The sequence below is a fragment of the Aotus nancymaae genome, unplaced genomic scaffold (genome assembly GCF_030222135.1).
Source record: "Aotus nancymaae isolate 86718 unplaced genomic scaffold, 86718_ANA_hifiasm-v0.15.2.pri h1tg000041l, whole genome shotgun sequence".
Taxonomy (NCBI): domain Eukaryota; kingdom Metazoa; phylum Chordata; class Mammalia; order Primates; family Aotidae; genus Aotus; species Aotus nancymaae.
In genome coordinates, this window is record NW_026988455.1 from 23,838,215 (window position 1) to 23,863,749 (window position 25,535).

The window sequence follows — 25,535 nt, forward strand, 5'->3', positions numbered from 1 at the left end:
AAGCCCTCTTGAAAATGGACTTCTGTGATTTTACCTCAGAAGGAAATATCTCAGAGGTTAACAACTCAGACATTTTTAGAAGTAAAGATGGACCCTTGGAGGGTTGGTGGCTAGTGACAGTAAGTCAGGACTATCCTCGTCTCAAGACATGTGGTTGTTCATCCATGTTTGTGATGTGTCTCTCTCAACCAAAGTACCTTGAAGGACACTTTGCCCTTGCACGCTCTTTTTATAATTTAGCTGCAGACATATGGAGCAGCTGAGTATTTATGTTTGTTTCTTTAACGTGTGAAACTCGAACACAAGATTGGTATTTAAAAATGTACTGAGCCATGTTCTTTTTAAAAAAGAAAATCAAGATGTCAAGAGAGACTTTCCAACAGTATACACAGAGAGTAAAATGCATAGAATTGGAAGTAGAAACAACGATGGGAGTAGGTCATTCAGCAAGCAGACCGATTCTTTAAGGTGTCTGTGACTTCGAACAGGTTTTATATATTCTCCACCACCAAGTAGAATTGAAGCTTCTTGGGGACCAGTATTTAAGCACTTGTTTTTAAAAAATAAGATGCTATGCTCTGGTATAGCTCCTAGTAGAGCTTACATCTTTAGAAAAATGCCAGTTTCAAGCCAGCTTGAAAAGGAGAACTGGAAAGCTAGGACAGAGTCTGTGAAACTGCTACATTTCTGTGGTCAGGAGCTTAGGTTGCTTTGGCACTTATGCAGTCACTTAATTTAAATAGTAACCTCAGAAAAATACCTCATATTTACTTTATTCAAATCATTCTATTGTATATATTTGGATTAGCAAGCCAAGTGTAAAGATTGAGCTTTAGAAAGCAATTGGTTGTAGTCATTAGTTGCTAAGAAACATACACACCTCGATTCTGTTCTAAGTACCATAATAATACCTCTTCTTCCTCACTGAAGAAATTCATAAATAGTTAATGTTTTTTTTTTCTCTTTCCTAAGTGCCTTGAAACATACAGATTGTGAATGTATCAGTAATCTACATGAAGGAAGGAATCCACTTCCACATATTTGTAGAAAATGGTTTATGAAAATTTCAAAGACAATGGAATGGTATTTTGAATAGAGGAGTACTGTGGTTAAAAGTAAAAGCTTGAGTGTTTGCTTAGTCATTTATTCACCTTACTCATGAAAAGGTATGCCAGTGGCATCATCATGGGCAGAACACTGTGCCAGTGCCTGGAGGAATATGGGAACTGTGTGACATTGGTCATGTTCTCCCGTGTGGTGGTTGTTTTAAGGGAAGTACAGTCAATTGGGAGAAAACTGTCAACCATTCCTACTGGGTTCCCTTTCTAGATGCTAGGATTTCTGAGGTGATTTCATGCCATTTTAACTCTCCTGGTGTAATCTTAACTATCTATTGCTGATTGTGCACACACAACATGCTGGACAACATGGCTATCCTGCTTTGCTAGGCCTCTCGGTGTTGGAGAAAGGTGTATACACAAATGATTGAGGGGCATCTGAGGGGCACAGAACAAGTTCTGCTCCTTGGGGTAGTGGTGGGGTGGGAGAACAAGTGAATAATTCCAATTTTCTCTTTGATGAGGATACAACTCCTGGGACCCTCTGGGGTAGAACTCAGATGGGCAGAAGTAATAACATTGTAGAAGAAAGCAGTTGTAACAGGCATTGATGGATTTGGAGGTTTTGATGTCTTTCTTCAATCCCGTTCCGTTTAGATTTTTGGGAAGGTGACATAGCATAATGTGGCAAGTGGAGCATGATTCTTGTACTTAAGAAACTTCGTGTTGAATTCTGTTTGTGCCAGAATTGCCTTGGGTTTTACTAGACTTCTTGAGAACTACATTTGCTTGTCTCCATGATGCTTTCTGTCTCTTCCATCATTTTTAGCACGTGACATGTTTCTTACTTTAGCTAATAGCTGGAGGTCACTCAAAGGAAACAATTTGACAAATCAACTTCAGAATGAAGCCCTTTGCATCCGGTTGAAGAATATACAGCAATGTCTTGTAGATGTAGCACACTGTGGAGCTTTTAAGGTCTCTGTGGTAACTAAGTGTTAAACATACCTGTGATTAAACTCCACTGCCATGGTTTACTTTATATACTAAAGGGATTCTTGGAAGGTTATAGGGAAGTCTAATGTTCTAATTAAGTTATATTATACAGGCATCAGGAAAACTGGTTTCCAAAGGCATTCCAGTTACACCTTTTATTAAAAAATATTTTTATAAGGAGATAATTAATACCTACTGATCTGTTCAATTAAAAATTTTGCCCCTACAGCAGAGCTTCACTCCCAGCATTTCACTTTGTATATACAAATGTGAGGACTCCACCTCAGAATTGAGGTGTTTTGAAAATTACCCAGGAATATGCATAAAATCTTCTTAGTTGGAAACATATGAAAGGAAAATATCTTTCTTTTTGGAAAGGTATTTCCTTTTTGTTCTTTTTCAGTGTATTGGCTGGATTCTGAGGAGATATTTATCACTGATGTCAGTGTGTGTGTGTTGTAGTTCAGAGTGTGGCCTGCTACATAAACAACAAGGCGTAGGTATAAATGAAGGAACATGTGGATCAGCCATCAGTGCATGAGTGGACTGAATGCTATGAAATTGCATACTTTTCTGTTAGATAGTTCATGGGAGAGACTTTGCTGAGTTAGCTGAGTAACCATGTGATCTTGATCGAAAAGTGTTAAGCATTCAGTAGGGCTTTGAGTCTGCACAAACGAGCAAACAAGCCCTGGTGAGATGAAGAAGGAAACAGGAGCCTGGAGATGTCTGAATTGCGGATGTTGGTGAGAATCACAACCTGGCAGGCATGGAGGTGGTCTCCTTGCCAGCCCTCTGTATGGTGGGTTTCATCTTCAGCTTGAAGAAGAGCAGGCCAGACAAGACCTCAGCACAGCTTTGCAACTCTGTCCACCCTCTCTTCTCTTCTACGAGTTCACTTGGAAGACTTAGCACAACTCAACTCTCAGGTCACTTCCAGCTTCCAATATTCTATAAATGCTCTCAGAAAACAAAAGTCCAAGGTAAAAACTTTCACCTTGCAATCTTTCCACTCCATCATGTCTCTGAGCATCCTTACCCATGTGCATTCCATCCCAACTCTATGTATGTATTGTGTGCATGAGCCTGGGTGTGCACCCTCATTGGACTTCCTGCAATGGAGGAGCCAACCAGACTACATGCTGGGCACCATGGCACGAGGGAAGGACCTCCTTCACCTGTGCCTCCACTGTGACCTCTCTACCTCTCTCTTCAGACATTTTTGTGTTGCATGGATGTTTAATCACAAGTTCATTTGGGGATGGAAGCAATGCATATTGTGCAGTTTTAAGACAAGCTGCATTTACTAACAGGATATTTGTGGTGTTTGTAGAGAATTTCCTATCTTCAGGACCTGGCCCAGGCTGGGAGAAGCTGTGTGGAGTGGAAAATGGACACTGAGGAAGAATGGCAGGTAAGGTCAGGCCTCCTTGGAACCTCAGAGAATGTCAGAAGTTGAGGAATGCTTTGAAGGTTTCATTATACCTGCCCAGTTGGATGAAGTGTATTCCCATATACAGGGCAGTGGGATCTGAATATTTTTGTTCAGATTTTGTGGTAATAATTTCTTCTTTGAGAGTGGGTAGCATGAACTCTACTAAGTGGGCATGAATTGGCTGCAGCTGTTCTATGTTAATGAAGGTCATTCTGTTAGTGTTAGGGTGACTTTCTCATTTTTGCAAACACTGGAATGTAACTCTGAAGAGTCTCATATTTGGAAATCCATTATAGAAACCATGCCAAGATATTTTTATACCTGGCGCAGGGTATAGAAAACAAAGTTGACTTTTGCTCGTGGGCTTCCTTAGATCTGGTAAGAAATCTTATCTATAGATTAGATCTTTACAATTTCACTTCAGTCACGCATCAAGGATATATGCATGTTTTTTTTTTGAGACAAGGTTTTACTCCTGTTGTCCAGCCTGGAATACAATGATGTGATCTCAGCTCACTGCAACCTCTGCCTCCCAGGCTCAAGTGATCCTCCCACCTCAGCCTCCTAAGTAGCTGGGACCACAGGTGCATGCCACCATGCCCAGCTAATTTTTGTATTTTTTTTTTTTTTGTAGCGGTAGAGTTTTGCCATGTTGGCCAGGCTGGTCTCCAATTCTTGGGCTCAAGCAATCCATTTGCCTCGGCCTCCCAATGTGCTGGGATTATAGGCATGAGCCACTGTGCCTAGCCACCGTGTCTAGCCACCGTGCCTGGCCAGGGATAGGGTCCAAGAGATGAGTCATTAGGCAATTTTGCCATTGTGCTAACATCGTAGAGTGCGCTTAGGCTAGATGCTCTAACCTACTACATACCTAGGCTACATGGCATAGCCTGTTGCTCCTAGGCTACAAACCTGCACAGCATGTGACTGTGCCGAATTCTGTAGGCAATTGAAACACAGTGGTAAGTATTTGTGCATCTGTCATATCTAAGCATAGAAAAGGTATAGTAAAAATACACTATTATACTCTTATGGGACCACCTTGATATAGTCGGCTCATCATTGACTGAAATGTTTATGTGGTACATGTACTTGATAATAATATTTCTGAATTCCTTTTTCTCTGCAAAATAAACACTTTTAATGTTGATTTAAGTTAAATGTGCCAGGGAGAAGGAAAGGAGTAAATCTATTTTTATAGATTCTCTGAGGCTTGTTGAATCTCAGAATTAAAACAGAGAGCAGTGGTGTGAATTACCCACCACCCCACTCCACCCCAGCCCTGATCCCTGTGCATTTGGGTGGTGCACAATGGCTAGCTTTTGGATTTTAGCCTTACAGGCTCTTTCTAAATGTGCTTATTCTAAACACGTTTCATGGCCGAGCCTCTCTCAGCCTGCATTTGCAGAGGGGTGAGGCCTGGCAGGAAGAGGTTGGTGCTGTCTTGGTTTAGAGTCCTTTTTGAAAACACCAGCTTGCCTGTGTGTGCATGCATCCTGCCTTTGGCATAAAGTAAGCTGGATGCCTCCACTTCACTTCTGCACTGTTACTCTAGTTTTAATGCTAACTAGGATAATATTGTATCCTCCTATCTCCTTCATGAGCATTTATGTGCAAAAATGCATTAGACACAGGAGTGCAGGTATCATGAGTCCTCAGGGACCACAACCCAGGAAAGAAGCCCAGAGTCACAGGGCGAAGGGCCACGTACTCACCGCAGGCATGGGATACTACCCCAGAAACATGGAAGAGGGTCCCTGCAGGCCAGGGAGACTTCCCAGAGAAGGGAGGGAGCATTTAAGCCAGAGTGAATTTCTCCTCCAACAATATGGCAGCTGTAGGACTGAAGCAATTGCTTTGACTTGGGTTGAGTTCTCCAGCCAGCTCATCAGGGTGACTGGAATGTAGGTGGTCACTCCTGACAGTTTCTTAGCTGGTCCAACTGTGCAGCAGTTCTAATGCTTGCCAAAGAGTAGGGACCTGAGTTGGGCTCAGTGAAGGACCATGGAGCAGTCTGCACCCATCAGGCTCCAGCCTTCCTGCTGTTAAAACACCAGCAGAGCCCTGGGACAGAGGGATTGGGGCTCTGCTTCCTCCAGGCCTCATTCTGTTCTGTTTTCATGTTCAATTTCTCAACCATTATGGATCTAGTAGGTTTATTTTCATTTGTGTGGTTAAACAGACATCACTGCGGAAATGTCTGATCCAATTGTGGTGCAGGGAAGGGATCCGCGAGCTGTTTTCTTGGTTAGACCAAAAGTATCTTAAGTTGCATTCCCCCAGCAGCTCCTGAGATTTGGTGCGAGGAGACTATCTGGGATAATACTTAGGGAGCAGTGGCGGGGGTGGGCACAGCCAGTAGGAAGGGAGACCTGTCCCTGGGACCATTTGGAGCAGGGTTCTGCTGTGGGCGCTGGGCCCTTTGAGGAATTGTGTGAGAACTGGGGAAGCTGGGGTGTCTGCTCACTGACTGCCTCCCCTCACTATTGAAGGACAGTTCCCTGCTCCTTCAGAATGCCTGTGTGGGCTGAGAAAGCTGGAGAAGCCACCACTGGAGCAGCAGAGACCAGGTGCAGGCACTCCAGGGAGCATGGCAGCATTTACGGGAGTGTCTATGCAGCTCAGAGTGTCAGGACCTGCCAAGCGACAGCACTGAGGACTCGGCTCCCATGTCTCACTCTCTAAATTAGAATTTTCAGTTGAGGTGCCTTTAAAGAGCTACCTGTTTCAGTCTTTGGACAGCAGACTCCTGATCCCTTGGAGCAGAGCCTGTTGATGTAGGGTGAGCTTCCTACTCTAGTGGATGAGGAAAGGGTTCCTGGGTACCCACCCACACTACCACTCAGCAGAGACACTCATTCCACCAATGAGATTGACTGCTCTAAGGCTGCGGTCCTCATTCAGAGAATAAGATAACACCCTCACTTCAACGCTTGTTGAGAGACATAGAAATGAGACCTGAACGTGCTGGGGCTGCACCTGATACATAGTAGATGTTCAATAAATCTGCATGGGGTTGTTACCACAAATCTCCTTTTGCTACTCACTCCTGATAAAATGCTGTGTATAATAACATCAATTGCTGATTGGTATTGTTATTATTATTAACCAATTCAATCCAAGGTGTTTTTTTCTAACTGAAGAGAAAGATTGGTTTGATGCAACAAACTGAACTTATCAAAAATTTGTAGTGATGTGGCATTAATTTTCTCTTGAGCTGATGTTGTCTAGTATTTCATTCTGTGTTCCTGTTTTACTAATTCTAATGACGAGGATGAGGATGATGCTAGAAGTGAATACTTACCCTGCTCCAGACGCTGTGCTAACATGTCATTCATACATTCAACAAATATTTATCGAGCACATACCATGTCTAGTCACTGTTTAGATATTGAAGATAAAACACCAAGTAAGTGCTTACCTTCTGTTGTGGGGAGAGGGAAATATTCAAACATATACATAAGTAGGATATTAAGGGGAACCATGTGAACATGCCATTTTTATAGATGAAATGAACCAATATCAGTAATTTTATATAGTTCAGCACAGTAATTTCAGATAGCGATGAGGGTGTGTGTGGTCTTTTCTCAGTAACCTTGGGAGGCAGACTGTGTGTATTTTGGGGATGAGGATACAGGGTCAGAAAGTTTATGCAAATTGTCTAAGACTAGATAGCTAGGAAAAGGCAAAGCCAAGATTTGAGCTAGAACAGTCTGAAGCCAGAGACTACAGTCAGGAGTAGCCATTATACTGCTGCTTGAGTGAGAGGGTTTGCATCCTTCAGAAAGGCAGAAGGACTCGCAAACCCCACAAGTACGCAGTGCAGAGGGGCATCATTTGGAGGATGAAAATTACCTGCTAATTACAAGACCATCAAGATACATTTGCTGACCGCCATGGTGTGATGGTCTCGAGCAGGGTGCAAAAAAAAATGAGTATAAGTGTAGAGTCTGTGCGAGGCACTTGCAGTTGGCTGGGAAGCAGCGGGCAGTGCATGTAAAGAGAAGGGTCAGTCCTGGGGTTAGCATGGCCTCTGCGAAGACTGCACTGCCCACGTTCACCTGACTGTGCTCATCCTGGGCGTGGTGATGTCCCTTCTTTCTGTGCTTCAGAAACTCGTAGTTGAATTTCCCCAAAGAATAAAAGGATACATAACAACATAGAAGTCTTTAAAAATTTAATAGGAATAATTTATAGAAAAGATAAGGACCTCACTACCTCAGATAGCAAATGAAGGGTGGGATGGGGTGGGGAGAGGATGGGCTTGGTATGGGGATGGAATGGGCAACCCCCAAGGCGGTCCTGCTTCCTAGCTCGAGGTGGTGACAGCACAGTACAGAAGATCTCTGGATCACAGCAGAGGGGAAGCACTTCTCACCTAATGTGGGCTCCCCCGCAGCACAAATTCCTTTAAGAATTCGTCAGGTTGGTTGCAGAGGGGTCGTGGGGCTGGTCTGTGTTCTGTGGGTACTCTGACTTGGGACGGGGCCCTCAAGGATTTGCTATACATACTTAAATCATTTCATTTGCTAGAATAGTGGTTCTCAAACTGGAGCATAAATACATCAACATCACCTACAGAGTTAGTTACAACACGTATTGCTGAGCCGACCCCACAGAGTTTTGTGATTCAGTAGGTCGGAAGTGGAATGTGAGAATGTGAACTTCCAACAAGTTTTCAGGGGTTGCTGATGCTGCTGGTCCAGGTAACCCAGTTTGAGAACCAGTATTTTAGAGTTCTATTTTTAACTTAGGAACGATTTGCGACTACCATCTATGAAACCACAGCTTTGAAAATGAGTCTGTTTATTTTTTTTCAATTGATCCCACTCATCCAGAAATTTTAAAAATGGAGAACATAGATGACTTGGTGACTGAGAATGGCTTAAATAGAATCCATAAAATGAATCCGTGGTGTTCATTCCCCCATTCTCCTTAAGAACCATCTGGCATGGTGCATATTTATAATCCTCATGCCAGAAACACATTTGTGTCACAGTGTACCTCTCTGACTGCTCCTTTTCTGTCTCTTCCTCTGAGTTCACTTATCCCCCAGACATATCATTCCATAAGGATCCCTTTGCTCTTGACAGAGGCAGCCTCTGGTAGTAGGTTTAGAGTGTGACCATCTGGGTTTTTGTCTAGTCTCCACAACTTTCCAGCACGTGACTTAAGCCCTCTGTTTCTTAGTTGCCCCATCTTTAAAATGGGAATCACAATAGCACCTCCATCATAGGGCTGAGGATTAATTGAGCTAATATCTGAAAAGCATTTAACAGGCTGCCTAGGACATGCAAGGGCTCAAACATGTTGACAAATATTGATATTCTCATTTTTATTTGATCCTCCCCATATTGGTAATCTCATTGCTTCAAACAACACTTCCAGGTACTTAAGTCACAAATCTCTATCCCACCTCTGAATTTCCTCTTGAGGTTCAGGCCTGGGTTATAGTAGCCTAGCCTGCTAGACGTGTCTTTTTGGAGGTAGCCAAGCAGCTACCTGAGCAAACTTATTTCTCATAACTCCCCCCATTCTCCCCTCCATTACTCGGGTCAGGCTCGGCTCACACTTCCGAATTCTCTTAACCGCAATCCACGTGGTCTCCCAAACTCAAAAGCTTGGAGCTGGTTTCATCTCATCTTTCTCCCTGTCCAATTACGAATACCTGCTGATTCTCCCTCAGAAACTCCCTTGTCATTTCTCTCTCTTTCCCGTCTCCCTGCTTCAGTTTCCTTTGTTCCTGCTAATAGGTTAATGCGCCTCAAACATGTGACTCCCTATTAAACGTTGTTTATCCATTCTGTGCTGAACACAATGAAAACGTTCTTAACTTAGCATTCAGTGTTAAGTTCCACTTGCCTGGCTGCAGCACGCCTTTCCAAACATTTCTCCTAATGCCCATTCAGTGTATCCTCCACACTGAATGCCTGCTGTCCATTCTCCCGGTCCACAGTCCGTGCCCCACCATCACCCTCCAGGCTATATATTCAGCCACAGATGTATTTACTTTTGTCCTGAGCTGCAAGGCCACTGTGTCCATATTCATCTAGAGACTTTTATTTCATTGCACATCATATTGAACTTTTAAAGGCACAGACTACTTTTCATCTACTTTTAAAGACAGAAAGTCCTCACTTAACATCATCGATAGGTTTTTGGAAACTGCAACTTTAAGTGAAATGGTGTATAACAAAACCAATATTTTTTTTTCCTCTCCAATGGTATAATGAAATGACTTTGCCATACATTGTTTTGCTTAAAGCCAAAGTTTCCAAGAAACTATACATGACATTAAGTGAGGACTTACTGTATCATCTGCTGTAAAACACTTCATTATCGTGTAATCACTAAAAAAAGAAAAACTGTCTATTAAAATATGACACGATGCTTTCATATCACTTAGAATCAGTTTATATATATTAGAAACACTATTTGGGGTTTTTACAGGCAAAGACTTACATCATTATAACACTTGTACATCTCCTAAAAGGAAAAATAAGCAATATAAAAAAGTTATTCCTGGACGAGTGTGGTGGCTCACGCCTGTAATCCCAGCAGTTTGGGAGGCCAAGGCGGGCAGATCACGAGGTGAGGAGATTGATAACATCCTGACCAACGTGGTGGAACCTGTCTCTACTAAAATACAAAAAATTAGCCATGCGTGGTGGTGCGTGCCTGTACTCTCAGCTACTTGGGAGGCTGAGGCAGGAGAATCGCTTGAACTGGGAGGCAGAGGTTGCAGTGAGCTGAGATGTGCCACTGTACTCCAGCCTGGTGACAGAGCAAGACTCCGTCTAAAAAAAAAATTCCTAAAGTCTTCCTCAAATTCAGAGTCTGAATATACAGAATCATTTCTTGTCCCAGATTCATTACCACCAATTTTTTTCCCTAAGTTTTATTGTCTATTAGGTCATTTGAAGAGCACTGGAAATCAATAAAATTGGAATCTGAAAATAGATAGGGGAAATATTTAAAACCAAAGGCAGTTTTCAAAAAGATCAATGCCATTGATAAACTGCTAGTTAGATAGATCAAAAACAGAGAGAGAAATTCAAATGATCAATATCAAGAACAAAGGAGAGGCCATCATCCTTGCACAGACTGTGGACACTGAGAGAATAATAAGGGCATCAGGGAAAACTTGATGCCAATGAATTTGACAACTTAGATAAAATAAGCAAATATTTGAATGATACAACAACCAATGTTTGCTAGAGAAAAATAGATAATCTGAATAGGCCTACATCTATTAAATAAATTAAATGATTGTAAAAAATTTTTCAGAGAGAAAACACCAGGGTCGGGACCACTGATGAATCCTACCAAACATTTAGGAAAAAATAACATCAATTATCCACAATCTTTTCCAGAAGATAGGAGCAAACACTTTTCAGTTTATTTTAGAGGCAGTATTATCCCAATATCCAAACGAGAAAAAGGCATTACAAGAAAAGAAAACTTACGAACCTAGACACAAACCCTAACAATATATAAACAAATTGGATCAAGCAATATGTCAAAAAGAAAATAATGTACTATGCCCTGTAGGGGTTTTCCAAGAATTGTGCAGTTGAGTCAACATTAAAAAAATTCAGTGTAATTCCCCATATAGGCAGACTAAATATATATTCATATATATACATGTATATATATATATATATATATGAAAATCTCAACAGATACAGAAAAGCCTTTGACAAAATTCAACATAAAGCTCAACAAATACAGAAAAGGCTTTGACAAAACTCAACATACATTCATCATAAAAACTGTCAGAGCACCAGGAATAGAAGGCAAGTTCCTCAATCTGATAACAGGGCATCCACTGCAAATCTATAGCCAATATCATAGTTAATAGTGAAAAATGAATACTTTCCCTCTAAGACAGGGAAAAAGGCAAGTCAGTGCAGTAAGGCAAGAAAAAATAAAAGCCATTCAAATTGGACAAGAAGTAAAAGCATCTTTTTTTTTTTTTTTTGCAAATAACATGAACATCTACATAGAAAATCCTGACAAATCTACATGAAAACTATTAGAACCAATAAGTGAGTTTAGCAAGGTTGTAGGATGCAATGTCAAAATACAAATATCAATTGTATTTCTACATACTAGAAAAGGTCAGTTGGAAAATAAGATTCAAAAAATGACCATTTACAATAGCATAAAAACATAAAATATTTTAGTATTACATTTTAAAAAAATGCGGAAGATTTATATGCTAAGTATGATTGAACATTAATGAGGAAAAATTAAAGATCTAAATAAATGGACAGATATACTGTGTTCATAGACCGAAGACTCAGTGTTGTTAAAATGTCAGAATATTTCCAAATTGATTTATAGATTTAACATAATTCCAGTAAAAGTCCCAGTAGGCTTTTTGTAGAAATTGACAAGTTGATTCTTAAATCTAGAATAACCAAAATAATTTTGAAAAATCAGTTCAAACATAATTCACACTAGTGATCAATAATTCAAAAACTCATCAATACAGTGTGGAATTAGCACAAGAACAGACTTAAATGAAATAATTCTAAGTAATAAAAAACAAGATCTTGATATGCACAACAATGTGATGGCTCTCAAAAACACTTCGCTAATTAAAATAAGCCAGATACAAAAATCTTCATACTATATGATTCCCTTTATATGACATTCTAGAAAAGCTAAAACTATAGAGAAAGAAATTAGATCACTGGTTGCTAGGATCTGGTGGTGGGGAAAAGGGATATTGGTTACAAAAGGGGCATGGAGAAACCTTTTAGAGATGAAAGAACTATTCTATCTCTTGATTTGATGATAGTTACGTGACTATACATGTTTTTCAAAATTTGTAGAACTGAGGCTGGGCATGGTAGCTCCCAGTACTTTGGGAGGCTGAGGCAGGAGGATCACTTGAAGCCAGGAATTTGAGACCAACCTGGCCAACATAGTGAGAACCCATCTCTACAAAAAATTAACAAAAAAATCCCTCAGAACTGAACATCTAAAAACGGTTTATTATACCTCGACAAACCTGACTCTTAAAAAAGCTCTCAACTTTTTTGGAATTCTCTTTCAAATTAATCATACCCATTCTGCAAGCTTTGATGTGTATGTGCAGGAAATGGTAACTATATCATGACTGTTGCCTGGCCCACAGCAATTTCAGAAATGTTAAAATTAGAAAAAAAATACTCAGATCAATTCTAATGTTAAAATTAGAAAAAAGTACTCATCTTCTCTTTCCAACTGTACTTTAAGACCCTTGATGACACCATCTGAGTTTTGCTTTTCCTTATATCTCATGGGCTTTTAATTAACATTTATTGGGTCAATTAATGAATTCTACAGCAGAGAAGCTCCTTAGACTTGAGCTAATAGATGGGTAACGTTGTGCCATGGGAGACAGGGAATGCATAGATAAAAATCAGGCATGAAATTTAGAGAAAATAACTATGCCTTGTGGATCAAAATGTATTCGTTTTTTCTGATTATAAAAATAACACCAACAAATTAATATGTGCTTATTGATACAAAATTGGAATAACCTCCCATCCACAAACTCAACACTGTTAAGATTTTAAAATATCACGTTTTAATTCCAAGATGCACCCTTTTCACATGTTAATATCTGTGAAATCTGGATGCATTTTATATTCACGTGTCTTCACAGCTGCTTCTGCCAGGGCCATGGCAATTGTATGGTTGCTGTTGGTTCTGGGTGTGGGCATGCTTGAAGCTGTTTGTGTTGGCAGAATTAGGTCAATGATTGGTACACCAGCATTTCAGGGAAAGACAGTCCTCACTGTTGGCCAAAGTCCTTTCCCTGAACCCTTCTGGAAAGGTCAAGCATTAAAGCTTGCAGGATAGGCTTCAGTGGTTTGGAAGAAAATACTGAAAATAATCACGGAATATTCTTTGAAAAGCTGCTGTATCACCTACATTCTTGATGGATCAGAGGATGATATTGCATAGAAAAGCACAAATGTGAACAATTCTGAATCAAAGCGTTCAGAAGTGTTAAAATGGGAATGTGAAGAAGTTGGAGGAGAACTTTAACTTATTTCACTTACCTATTTGTTTATATATATGTAAGAGTGATAAAGAATAAAAATCGATCATTAGCAAGTCTAAAAGAATTCTCTAAAAGTGTAAAAGAAAAAGTCTAAGTGATAGGAAAGTGTTGTGTCATAGTCTTAATTGGCTATATTTTTTCTTTACTTGTGAAACATAAAATATGATCTATTTTACAATCACTCCTTCAATTCTCTTAAATAGAGCTTGTAATTTCTTCATTTTTTCTGTGCATTTTCAAACTTTCTATATGATTTATACTAATAGAAAAGAGATATAAGAATACGACGAAGGAATCCTCCTTTTTTTTTTTTTTTTTTTTGAGACCGAGTCTTGCTTTGTTGCCCAGGTTAGAGTGCAGTGGCGTGATCTCTGCTCTAGAGTGTAATGGCTCCATCTCAGCTCACTGCAAACTCTGCCTCCCAGGTTCAAGCAATTCTTCTGCCTCAGCCTCTCGAGTAGCTGAGATTACGGGAGCCCACCATCATGCCTGGTTAATTTTTTAATTTTAGTAAAGATGGGGTTTTCCTATGTTGGTCAGGCTGATCTCAAACTCCTGACCTCAAGTGATCCGCCCACCTCAGCCTCCCAAAGTGCTGGGATTACAGGTTTGAGCCACTGCGCCCAGCCTAAATTTTTTTTGGAACTATTTGAGAATGAGTTGGAGATGTCATAGCTCTAACTAGTTAAGTGCGTGTTTCCTGAGGACAATGTTATTTTCCTACATATTCACAGCACAATGATCAAATTAGGAATTTTAACACTGACAGAACACAATTACCTAATAGTCTAAATCCAAATTCCATCCATTGTCCCAATAATGTCCTTCACTGATGGTTTTTTCCCTCATTCCAGGATTAAGTTTAGAGTCACACGTTGCATTTTGTTGTCACATCTCTTGGGTTTCCTTGAATCTGGAATAGTTCTTTAGCTTTTCTTTGTCTCTCTTGACACTGACATTTTTTGAGAGTGCATGCCAGTTATTTTATAGAATTTCTATCAATTTTAATTCTCCTGTTGCTGTCTCATTAGTTTTGGGTTATGCATTCCTGGCAGGAGACGATGTAAATTGTTGTGTCCTTCCCAGTGCATTATCATGGAGGTACACGATGTCACTGTGGCCCAGTGTTGATGATGCCAACTTTAATGATTTAATTAAGATGGCATATTTTTACGTGCATTTTTGTTGTGATAGTGTTCCAACTGTATAGAAAATGTTGGATTCATCTTTCCTCTTTAGAATCATAAGCATTTTCTCATCATTAAATGCTGTTAATATATTTTTTTCATAATTGAAAAAGCACAAAGTCTAAAGTATCTAAAAGCAATGGAGATTGAACGCCATTACTTTGTAAACTTGGGTTTGAGATTCCTTGACGAATCCACTGGGAGGCATCCTCTGGTGGCCCACAGAGGTGACAGGCAGCCCTTGGAAATGGCCTGTGGGAACTCCTGGCCCAGCACATAGTAGGTTCTCAATCGTTGTCAAAATCTTAAATTTTCAGGAGTCCAGGGGAGTGACTAAAAATGAAGCAAGCTGCTAAGAGCACCAGCTCAGAAGATGTGACTCATGAGACAAACTCCATGTGAAAAAGTTATATTCGATAATTCCTCCTTCCTTTCTTCCCCCGGGGCCTTTTAAAAATGAAGATTAGTACATCTGCATCTGCTTAGCGGGATGGAAGTCACTTATTTTAGAAAACGCAGCTTCCTTTGTTTGGCGTAGTGCTTTGGGATAAAGTTCTTTCTCTTCATGTTTTCATTTTACTCCTTATAACCTTGAAACATGAAGACTTGTTAGATAAAGATTAGGAACTTATAATTCTTTTGAAGTAAAGCCTTTGAGCACTGAAAATTAAATTAAATTGGCCAATCTGTAATTTCCTGTAATTTAGTTAAATGCACTTTAATACTAAAATATCTGCTAAAAGAGATGTACTTTGTTGAATGATGAGTCTGATCCTGCCTCCTATGGGGAGGTGGCTTGTGGCCAGTTTTCTTTTCAAGAGAGCAAGCTCTTTCTGAGTGCTGCCTGTTGGTGTCCAGGGCTGGCTGGTGGCCTCCTCACCGTGGAGATCCTCTCCTCACCCGGGGGTCTCTGTAGTGTCCTCTCTGGTGGACCCTGTCTGGTACATGTGGTTGAACACCTGCATCCCTTCCTGTCACCATCACACATTGTCTCTGGTATTTTTATGAGGTCCTGGCCATTCTGTCTTGCTCTCTTCTGTTTCAACAAAGCAATCTTCATTTTCCCTCCTTGACATGGTCGACCTTTGGGACCCGTAGTCGTGTGCATTTTAGGATGATGAGCAGCTCCTCTCACCTTCACTCTCTAGATGTCAGTAGCACATCTCCCCTAACATTGTGACAACCTTCAGACTTTGCCAGATGTTCACTGGGGGTTAAAATGGCTGTACCACACTAACCTACATTCTACCACACTAACCTACATTCTTTAGAAATAAATTGTATTGCATTATAAAGGTAATATATGTACACTAGAGAAATTTTAGAAAACAAAGAAATGTACAAAAAGAGGACTTGGGGTTTACAGTTAATTTTCTACGTCACACTTTATACAAAATCTTGTGCCCTTCATTTTTCTGTTACGAGTAATGTTAAGTAATCATGTCAATACATTAATTTAATTGTATGTTGTATGCATATATTAATATTATCACTCTCTACCCCTCCAACCCATTTGCTTAGTGTTCATGGAAATTAGCTTGTGAACCCTTGTACCTTTAGTGGGAGCTGAGTCAAATCACAGATCTCCCTTGGGGGTGCATTGGATGGAGCCTGCCTCACATCTCTAGGCTCCTGGAACCCAACAGACCAAAGCAAGTAAGAATTTCCTGGCTTTCTAGGAATCTCCAATTATCTCGTGCCTACTTAGTAGCAGGCAACATTTTTATATGTTTGGTTGAATTCTTGTTTTATCTAAACAAGCCTCTCTCATGCGTATTCAACGTTTGTGCGGGTACTTGAAGAGAACTGGCTCCTTGGAAATCTATGTGCATAGCTCTCTATGTGTTATTTATTATTTTTTAGCTGTGGTTTGTTTACATCTGAGGCAGCACTTTCTGACATGTGGCCAGACGCCCACAGAGACTTTTAATAGCTGCGGAGGACAGGGAGTGCTGAGGGATGCTGCCTCGGATGTCCCACGAGGAACATGTTATCATCCAGGTTTGGAAGTGTCTTAGCTCAATTATTTATAGCCTCAGGCAGGAATTCTATCATTACAGGCATGAAAATGCATAGCAAAGTGATGATGAATTTGGAATACTGGAGGTCTAATTTTGCTCAGAATGAAGGAAGAGAGGAAAATCAATATGAAACTCAGTCTCTCTGTCCTTGCTCTGGAGGTGGGGGTGTCCGGGCTGCAACTGAGCCCTGTGACTGTGCCCACAGCTCTTGATGTGTGGCTTTCATGGGGATAATTGTTTTTGGCTTTTATTTAGTTGCTCCTTATTTTTTAAGGAAGCACATAAAGTTTACCGTTGTAATTATTTTTCACAGTGGCATTAGGACCATTCACATTGTTGTGCGACCATCACCACCCTCCATCTCCAGAACTTTTCATTTTGCAAAACTGAAACTCTGTCCCTGTTAGACAACAACTCCCCACTTCCCCCTCCCCCTAACCCAGCAACTCCCATTCTGCTTTCCGTCTCTATGAATTTGACTACTGTAGCATCCTCATCTGAGTGCAGTCATACAGTATTTGTCTTTTTGTGATGACTTATTTCCATTAGCATAATATCCTCAAGATTTATCCATTTTATAGCATGTGTCAGAATTTCCTTCCTTTTTAAGGCTGAATAATATTCCATTGTCTGTACGGACCACATTTTGTTGGTTCATTCATCAGTTAAGGATATTTGTGTTGTTTCTACCTTTCAGCCAGCATGAATAATGCTTCCATGAACATGGTGTACATATATGTGTCTGAGTCCCTGCTATCACTTATTTTGGATAGGTACTCAGAAGTGGAGTTGCTGGATCATATGGTGATTATATGTTTAATGTTTTGAGTAACCACCATACCATTTCCCACAGTGGCTGCACAGTTTTATACTCCAACCAGTTCCTATTTCTCCATATCCTTGCCAACATTTGCTTGTGTTTTCTGTTTTTTTTTTTTTTTTGTTGTTGTTGTTAGTGGCCAATCTGATGGGTGTAAGGTGGTATCTCATCGTGGCTTTAGCAGGAATGATCTTTTGCACTTGAATCATGCTTTGCTTTATATCCCAAAGTCCCTGGGCATGCAAGTTGACATTGGCTCTCCTCTTGAGTGGTCGGTGTTTGCTCATGACTGTAATGCCAGCTGTCCCAAACTGACCTAACCATCTCCCTTCCAGCATGCAGGGCTTCCGTTGCAAAGTAGATCTCCTCTCACCCCTACATCTCTACTGTGTGACCTCAAAGTGGCTACTTACTCTCTCTGGTCTCAGGTTCCACTAATGAAATGGAAATCATAACGATCCCTACAATATTAAAAGATTAATACATGCGAAGTTGTTGAAAAGGGCCAGACACTTAGTAAACACTCTGTAAATGTCAGTTGTGGCTGTTATTATTATTACTTCTACAATCTTCCTACCATTGGCATGTCGTTGCTGCTGGATCACCAGGCTTAGAGTCATCATCTTCAAATTGTGCGAGTTCTTCTTTGAAATGCTTCTTGGGGCCCTGCCTTCCTTCCACCACACCTTAGACCTTCCCAGGCCTTGTCACTTCACCCAAGGACTAATGCTCATATTCATCCCCTGAGAACGTGGCAAACTCTTCTTCCCTGACCAGGGCTTTCTGAAAAAATGGCCAGTTCCTGTTCTGAAATTGCTTTCAACATATTCAACATATTTTTCCCTAGCTTCAAAAGCTACAATGACTCCTAATGGCACAGCAAATTACATCCCAAGCCTGCTGCCTGGTGTTTTTGTTTTTATTTTGGGATTTAACTGCACAAATATTAAGTGTGTTGTTCATTGGGTTTTTTTATGTATGCATTCACCAAGTAATAGTCACCCAGATCAGAATACTCCAGACCAAAGAAAGCCCCTGTTCCCCACCCCATCAGTAACGCACCCCTCCCCCAAGCCCCAGTCACTTCCTTTGAGTGTTTTTGTGTACCAGAAATGTAAACACTTTTTCACATTTATGTGCTGGCTGGTTTAATTTCCTTTCTTTTGAATTACCTGTTCACATCACTTACCCATTTTTTTAAATTGGAGTCTCTTTCTTATCAATTTGTGGGAGCTTTTTGCATATTTTATATGTGCTGGAAATATCTTGCCTTATCATTTTAAAGATGTTTATTAGAGAGTAGCCAAATTTTTGATTCTTGATCACTTCATCCATGCAGTCAAGAACGTTTCTACCACTCCCCAAAATTTCTTGTGCCCTTTTTGAATCAGCAGCCTTTTCCAAACCTCCCCGAGGCAACCACCTTTCTGGCACTATTATTCTCCCTTTTCTAGAGTTTAATATAAATGGAATCATTCTGTGCAATTCTGTACAAATGGAATTATTCTGTATGAGATCTTTTGTGTCTGGCTTCTTTCACTTAGCTTAATGCTTTGAGAGCTACCCATGTTGTTGTGTGTTATTGCTGATAGGAATGCGAAATGGTACAGGTGCTTATGAAAACAGGTAGACAGTTTATTATAAAGTTAAAGATAAATCTACCATGCTATTCAGCAATAAAAATGTATGTCCACAGTATGTCCATGTTCATAGCAGCATTCTTTATAATAGTCTCAAACTACAGACCAATTATCCATTGACTAGTGAGCAGATAAACAAATTTTGATATGTGCTTGCTATAAACACTGCCCAGCAATGAAAAGGAATTAACTACATGAACTACTACTGATACATGCAACAACATGAACTAATTTCTTTTTTTATTAAAACAATAGATGTTTTTCATAATGAATCAAACAAGATAAAGATATAGAAAGAAAAGATAATGATAACCAGTGTTAATAGCTTTCCAGATTTTTTGATACACACACACACGCACACACACACACACACCCCCCCACCCCTCTTCCTTCTTTTCTGTTAGAAATGGAAATCATACCATCCCCATTATTCCACAGTTGACTTTTTTTTTTCTTGAATGGATCAGTAGATCAGGGTCTAAAACCTGATTTTTATAGTTGCAAATCATATGGCTAAATGATAATATAGTCAACAATTCCTGGTTTTGCTTTGTTTTGCTAGGCAAAACAATGCTGTGAGAACCCTCAATGTCCCTACACCCTTCTGTGATGAACCAGACTTCACAGGTAGGCCACTGCAGATGACTGAAGTTCACATGTCACATGCAATTTAGGAAAGTGGCCCTTTCTTCATAACTTTGCAGCACTGAGTGCTAATAATGCTATCAAGTTTTATCAGTTTTATCATCAAAACAGTAATTGCTATTGCTTTCCTTTGCGCATTTTTGCATACTTGAGATGTGAACACTTTTTCACATCTATGTGCTATCTCGTTTCATTTTCTTTCTTTCTTATGAATTACCTGTTCACATAACTTGCTCATTTTTGTTATTGGAGTCTCTTTACTTTCTTATCAATTTGTGGGAGTTTTTGCATATTTTGTATGTGCTGGAAATATCTTGCCATATCATTTAAAGAATGTTTATTAGACAGTAGCCAAATTCATGAAGACAGAAAGTAGAATAGCGGGGTCTCCAGGGACTGGCCAGATGAGGCAGTGGGGAGTTATGTGAAATTATTATTTAATAGGTACAGAATTTAAGTTGGGAAAGATGAAATAGTTCTGGAAATAGATAATGGTGATGGTTGCACAACAATGTGAATGTACCTAATGCCACTGAACTGTACACTTAAAAATGGTTGAAATGGTAAATTTTATATTAAAAATGTTTATTAGAACGTGTCTATCAGCCATTCCTTTATGGCTTGCAGTTTTCTTATCTTGACTATCTCCTTCACCGTAGATCAAACTAATCTTTTAATGTTTTCATTTAGTTTTACTTTTTATATATGGATTTTTAGTTCACCCATAATAAGATAACCAGTTAGTCCCAAGACTCCCCACTGTGTTGAAATGCCATTGGATTGTATGTTAAATTACCACATACTCTGTTTCTGAACACTTGATTTCAGTCTACTGGTGACATTTGTTTTCCATTGATGCATTTGTTTGTGTGCCATTAATTCTGGTTCTGATTTTGGTTGTGTTATAGTCATGCTTTTTATCTAGCAGAACATATTACTTCTTGCCATTCTTTCTTGTTGTTTTAAAATTTTTTTCCAAATTTTTGAAATGCACTCTAACATATTGTTCAGTACAAAAAAGGTCTTAATTAGGATGACAGTTATAATCAAATTAAATTGATATATTAATTTGGGGAGAAATTACCTTGTAATATGTATCTGGGGACATAGCATAAGCTTTCATGTATTCAGATTTTGCTTTGTGTCTCTCAATACAGTGCTATGCTTTTCTTCATGCAGGCTATATCTGACTTGTTATACTATGTCTTGCACAATTTTGTCCTAGATGTGCTTGGGGGATCCTCACCCTCCCCTCATCATTTCCATTTCTATTAGAGGAAAAAGATTCTTCCTCCTTTCATTCTGCATCACCAACTGTCGTATTTGTTCCCTTGTAGTTTTCACTCCTGAAATCTTAGGAAGGTCATCTTACCCAGTGTTCATGACATCACCCATGTTGGTTTCTTGCCTGTTTTCTTTCCCTGTTGTGGGTCCTTCTGCAGGTCACTCACTCCCCTTTCTCTGTGGCTGCACCCCGGTGCACCCCTAATCTACATGGGCCCAATTGACCTCTCTATTCATCATTTCTGTGTGCTCAGCTCACACTCTCCTCTCTGAAACCTCCTCAGCCTCTAAGACCTTGTGCAGCCTTACCACTTGGGGGAAGCCTCCCATAACCCCAATCCCCTGGAGTGACAGAAAAGTGGCAGGTATTGATCACACTGACCTCAGCATTCTTATTAACAGAGCACCCAGCCAAAATTACTGGGAAGGGGGGTCAGGTGCAGAATTACTTCCCAACCATAACCTTACACTGGGAGGCCATGGTCTTGCCTTTCTCCAAAGCCATTGCCACATCAGGTAGCATACTCTTTGGCTGGAAAATCTTTGTCACTTCTCTCCACTCCATGCATCTAGTCTCATGTTCTCATGTCACAGAGAGCCCAGTTCAAGAGCTTTGTGGTCTTGGCCAATGTCCTGGACTCTCTTTGCCTCTGGAGGAGAGAGAAGTAGGTGGAGATAAAATTTTATATATAATATATCGGTGGAGGTATATTTTATCACCACCCTGGAGTAAGGGCAACGTCCACATCTACTGTCATAGAAATCAAATGAGATGCTATCTGCAGGGCCTCACTGACCATGGTTCATCCATGCTGGCACTTGGCACTCCGTGTGTTTGCCTGTGGGCCTGAGTATGTGCGTGGGTGATTTTTTTTTTTTTTTTTGAGGCGGAATCTTGCTGTGTTGCCAGGTGCCAGGCACCAGGCTGGAGTGCAGTGGCACAATCTTGGCTCACTGCAATCTCCGCCTCCTGGGTTCAAGCAATTCTCCTGCCTCAGCCTCCTGAGTAGCTGGAACCACAGGTGTACGCCACCATGCCCAGCTAATTTTTGTATTTTTTAGTAGAGACGGGGTTTCACCATGTTGACCAGGATGGTCTTGATCTCTTGACCTCGTGATCCGCCCACCTCGGCCTCCCAAAGTGCTGGGATTACAGGCGTGAGCCACCGCGCCTGGCCACATGGGTGATTTTTAAAGGCAGGGCAGGTGTGTTTGGTTTAGTGTTCTTTTTTAAGAGCTGGGGCCCTGACCGGCAGGCCTCTGGGTGACATGCTCTGCCTCTCCCAAGCCATGGCTCTTGAGGGCTTCCTACTCCTCACTCCGAGAAGGGGCTGGCTGTGGTATGACCTCCTGGGTCACTGTGTGGACTGCTGAAGTCAAAGCAGTCAGGGGCTCCTGGCAGACTCTGACCCCTCCCTGTCCTCATGCCCCCAAGAAGACCTGGGACCTGGGAAAAAGTGACTCTGAAGCCTGGAAGAGCTCAATTCAGATTTTGACTCCACCAATATCGTGTGATCTGGGAAGAGTTACGAAACTTCTCTGAGTTTATTTCCTTTTATTTTGGTTTATTTTTCCCAAATGGGAAGGATCACTCCTTTGTCTTAGATATGGTGGTTCAGTTTGAGGGGCATAAAACTCAGCAGCTGCTTCCTTGCTTAAGAGCAGTGCTGGCTTGTGGTGTTGTGTGAGCTTTGGGGTCTGAAGCTGGTTCTCAAAGAGCCGGACACTCTGCCCCAGGTCCCAGTTCCCTCCTGCCTTACCCACACCCAGGCTCAGCCTCCTGACTCCGAGATCGGCATTGTACAGGGTACCTCCCAGATGTACTTCCTAGAAATTTTACTCTGTCTCACTCAGGCACTTTCTAAGGTTCCTTTTTGCTTTCTCTCCTCCTCCAATTCTATCAGTGGGGCTTCTTTTCATATAAGCATAGAAATACACAAATATGGACAGAAAGAGGTCAGAGATAAGGACTAAGATGGGACAGACAGCTTCTGGTGCACCCTCCAGTAGAACTGCCCTGGAATGGACAGGCTCTGTCCAGTGATCAGAAAGGGGAAGTCCCTCTTGGAGGCAGATGCTGCCACGGAACAGTGCCACTGAGTCGATAGCACTGTCTTCATAAATACTGTAGGAAGTGCACCTCCCACAGGAAGCTTTGCAGATGAGGGACACCATTCACAGTTCATGAAGAATAAACCAGCATCTTCTCTCTTGCCTTGCAGGTGTGGTCTCACCCAGAACGGTTTCTGCTGCTTCCGTGGTGCCCAGGCTTTTCTGGCAGCCTCTGCTGGGTCCTCCCCTGGGTGCTGTGGATGCATTGTGCCTGCTGGAATTTTTGTGCTCTCTGTTCCCATCCCTTTGCCATGACGATGACCTTACGCCTCTCCCCTACACTGTCCTGTGCCTGCTGTCCGTGTGGACCCCTCTCCGTCTGATTGTCCCATCAGCGTTTCCCCACACCTCATTGTGCCTCCCTCCTCTTTTCTGGTGGCCTTTCTACTGATTGCATTGTACCTCTTTCCCTGATATTAAAGATGCTTTTAAAAACAACAGATCCATTATGTCCATTGAGTCTTTATTTCCAGAAGTTTTACATTGGTTTCTTGTATTCTGTGTTGTTCATTTTTGTTGACAAAAAACAGTCAAACTCTGTAAAATGTTTAAAGAGGTTTTTTCCTTAGCCAAATATGAGTGACCAAGGCCAGAGACACAGTTTCAAGAGGTCCTGAGAATATGTATCCAAGGTCACTGGGTTAAAGCTTGATTTTATACATTTTAGGGTAACAGAAGTTACAGGCAAACTTCATTCAATACAAGTAAAGGTGTACACTGGTTCAGTCCAGAAAGGAAGGACAACTTGAAGCTTCCAGACCATAAGTGGTTTCAAAGATTTTCCTGATTGGCAGTTGGTTGAAATTTATCTTATCTAAAGACCTGGAATCAACTGAAAGGAGTGTGGGGGTTAAGATAAGGGATTGTGGAAACCAAGGTTCTTAGTATGTAGATGAAGCCTCCAGGTAGCAGGCTTCAGAGAAAATGGGTGGTAAATGGCTCCTATCCAACCCTGAAAGGTACCAGACTCATAGTTAAATCTCTCCTGGGTCAGGAAAAGACCTGGAAAAGGAAGGAGATTTTCTACAGAGTGTAGATTTTCCCCACAAGAGATAGCTTTGCAGGGCCACTTCAAAAATGTCAAAGAAATGTATTTTGAGTTAAAATACATCAATTTCCTTCAGGGCTTACTATCTTTCATGTTGGTATCTTACTGCTACAAAGATCTATGAATCTTAAGGTCTCTGTTCTCATCTTAATGCTGGTCTGCTGTACCTGAATTCTAAGGGAGGAACATATAATGAAGGATGTCTGACCCCCTTTTCCCATCCAGACCTGAACTAGTTTTTCAGGTTTACTTTGGAATCCTCTTGGCTAAGAGGAGAGGTCAATTCAGTTGGTTGGTGGGCTTAGAATTTTATATTTGATTTACATGGTCTAGAATTAGTTTATAATAATCATAATCTGTCATTGTCTTATAAATGCCTAAAATAGAATGTCAACAAGGGAGGAACATTTTGAATGAGCAAAGCGGACCACCACAAGAAGCAGGCACGTGGGATCCCCTGGTCCTCCCTCCTACACTGATTGTCTGGGCTCTGTGGTGGCCCTGATCCCCCTATAGGCACCCTAAGAGTAGACAGAGGAGCTCCTTAAAAGGGCTTCCAGGCTGCAGAGAGGCCATCTGACATCATACTTGTGTTTTCCTCTAAGCACTGCTTGGTGAGGGGAGGGGAAAGTTCTGATTTGCTCTGGTTAGTCTCACAGAGTATGTCCACATTAGTTCCTCCAAATGTAGGAGCCTGTGCTGGAGAAATTACGCCCATGACAAGCTGGTCTTCACCCTAGGAATCAGGGAAACGTAAGTTAGGCTCCTTGGATGAAAGAACTTCTGGTATTTGCTGATTACTATTATGTGTTTGATTTTGTTGCCATCAGTTTCCTTGATTGGAAAATAGGAAAATTAGTTTTAATTCCAGTTCTCCTGTGGACTTCCTGAGGGTTTGTGCCTCATAGCCAAGGACATCTGGAGCCCCTTGATGCACACATAGGCGTCATGTGGGTGGATGGGTGTGCACATGCACAGTGGAACCCATGGTGGTGAGGAGGGCATGCAATCACCCCATGGGCCGTGAATGTGTATGTGTATATACTGATTGTGTATATGTGTATATATTTATTATGTATATGTGTATATATTTATTTACACATAAAATCTATTTTAGGATCAGGGTATGTGCCTTCAACAACTGAAAGATAACATGCACAAGCAGCTTTGATTTGGATACTGTGTACTGTGAAATACATGTTTGGTCTTTGTCCTGTTTGCTGGCATAC

The 25,535-nt window shown here is 41.0% G+C and overlaps 1 protein-coding gene and 1 long non-coding RNA gene across 2 annotated transcripts in view; both read left to right on the plus strand.

The window, feature by feature from the left end:
• SHC3 (SHC adaptor protein 3) overlaps positions 1-25,535 on the plus strand; it is a 161,909-nt gene that overhangs the window by 60,153 nt on the left and 76,221 nt on the right. The window lies entirely within an intron of this gene.
• Positions 9-23,700, plus strand: LOC105724617 (uncharacterized). Its single transcript, XR_002478768.2, has 2 exons — positions 9-3,468; positions 23,369-23,700. It is a non-coding gene; the product is annotated as an uncharacterized LOC105724617 (long non-coding RNA).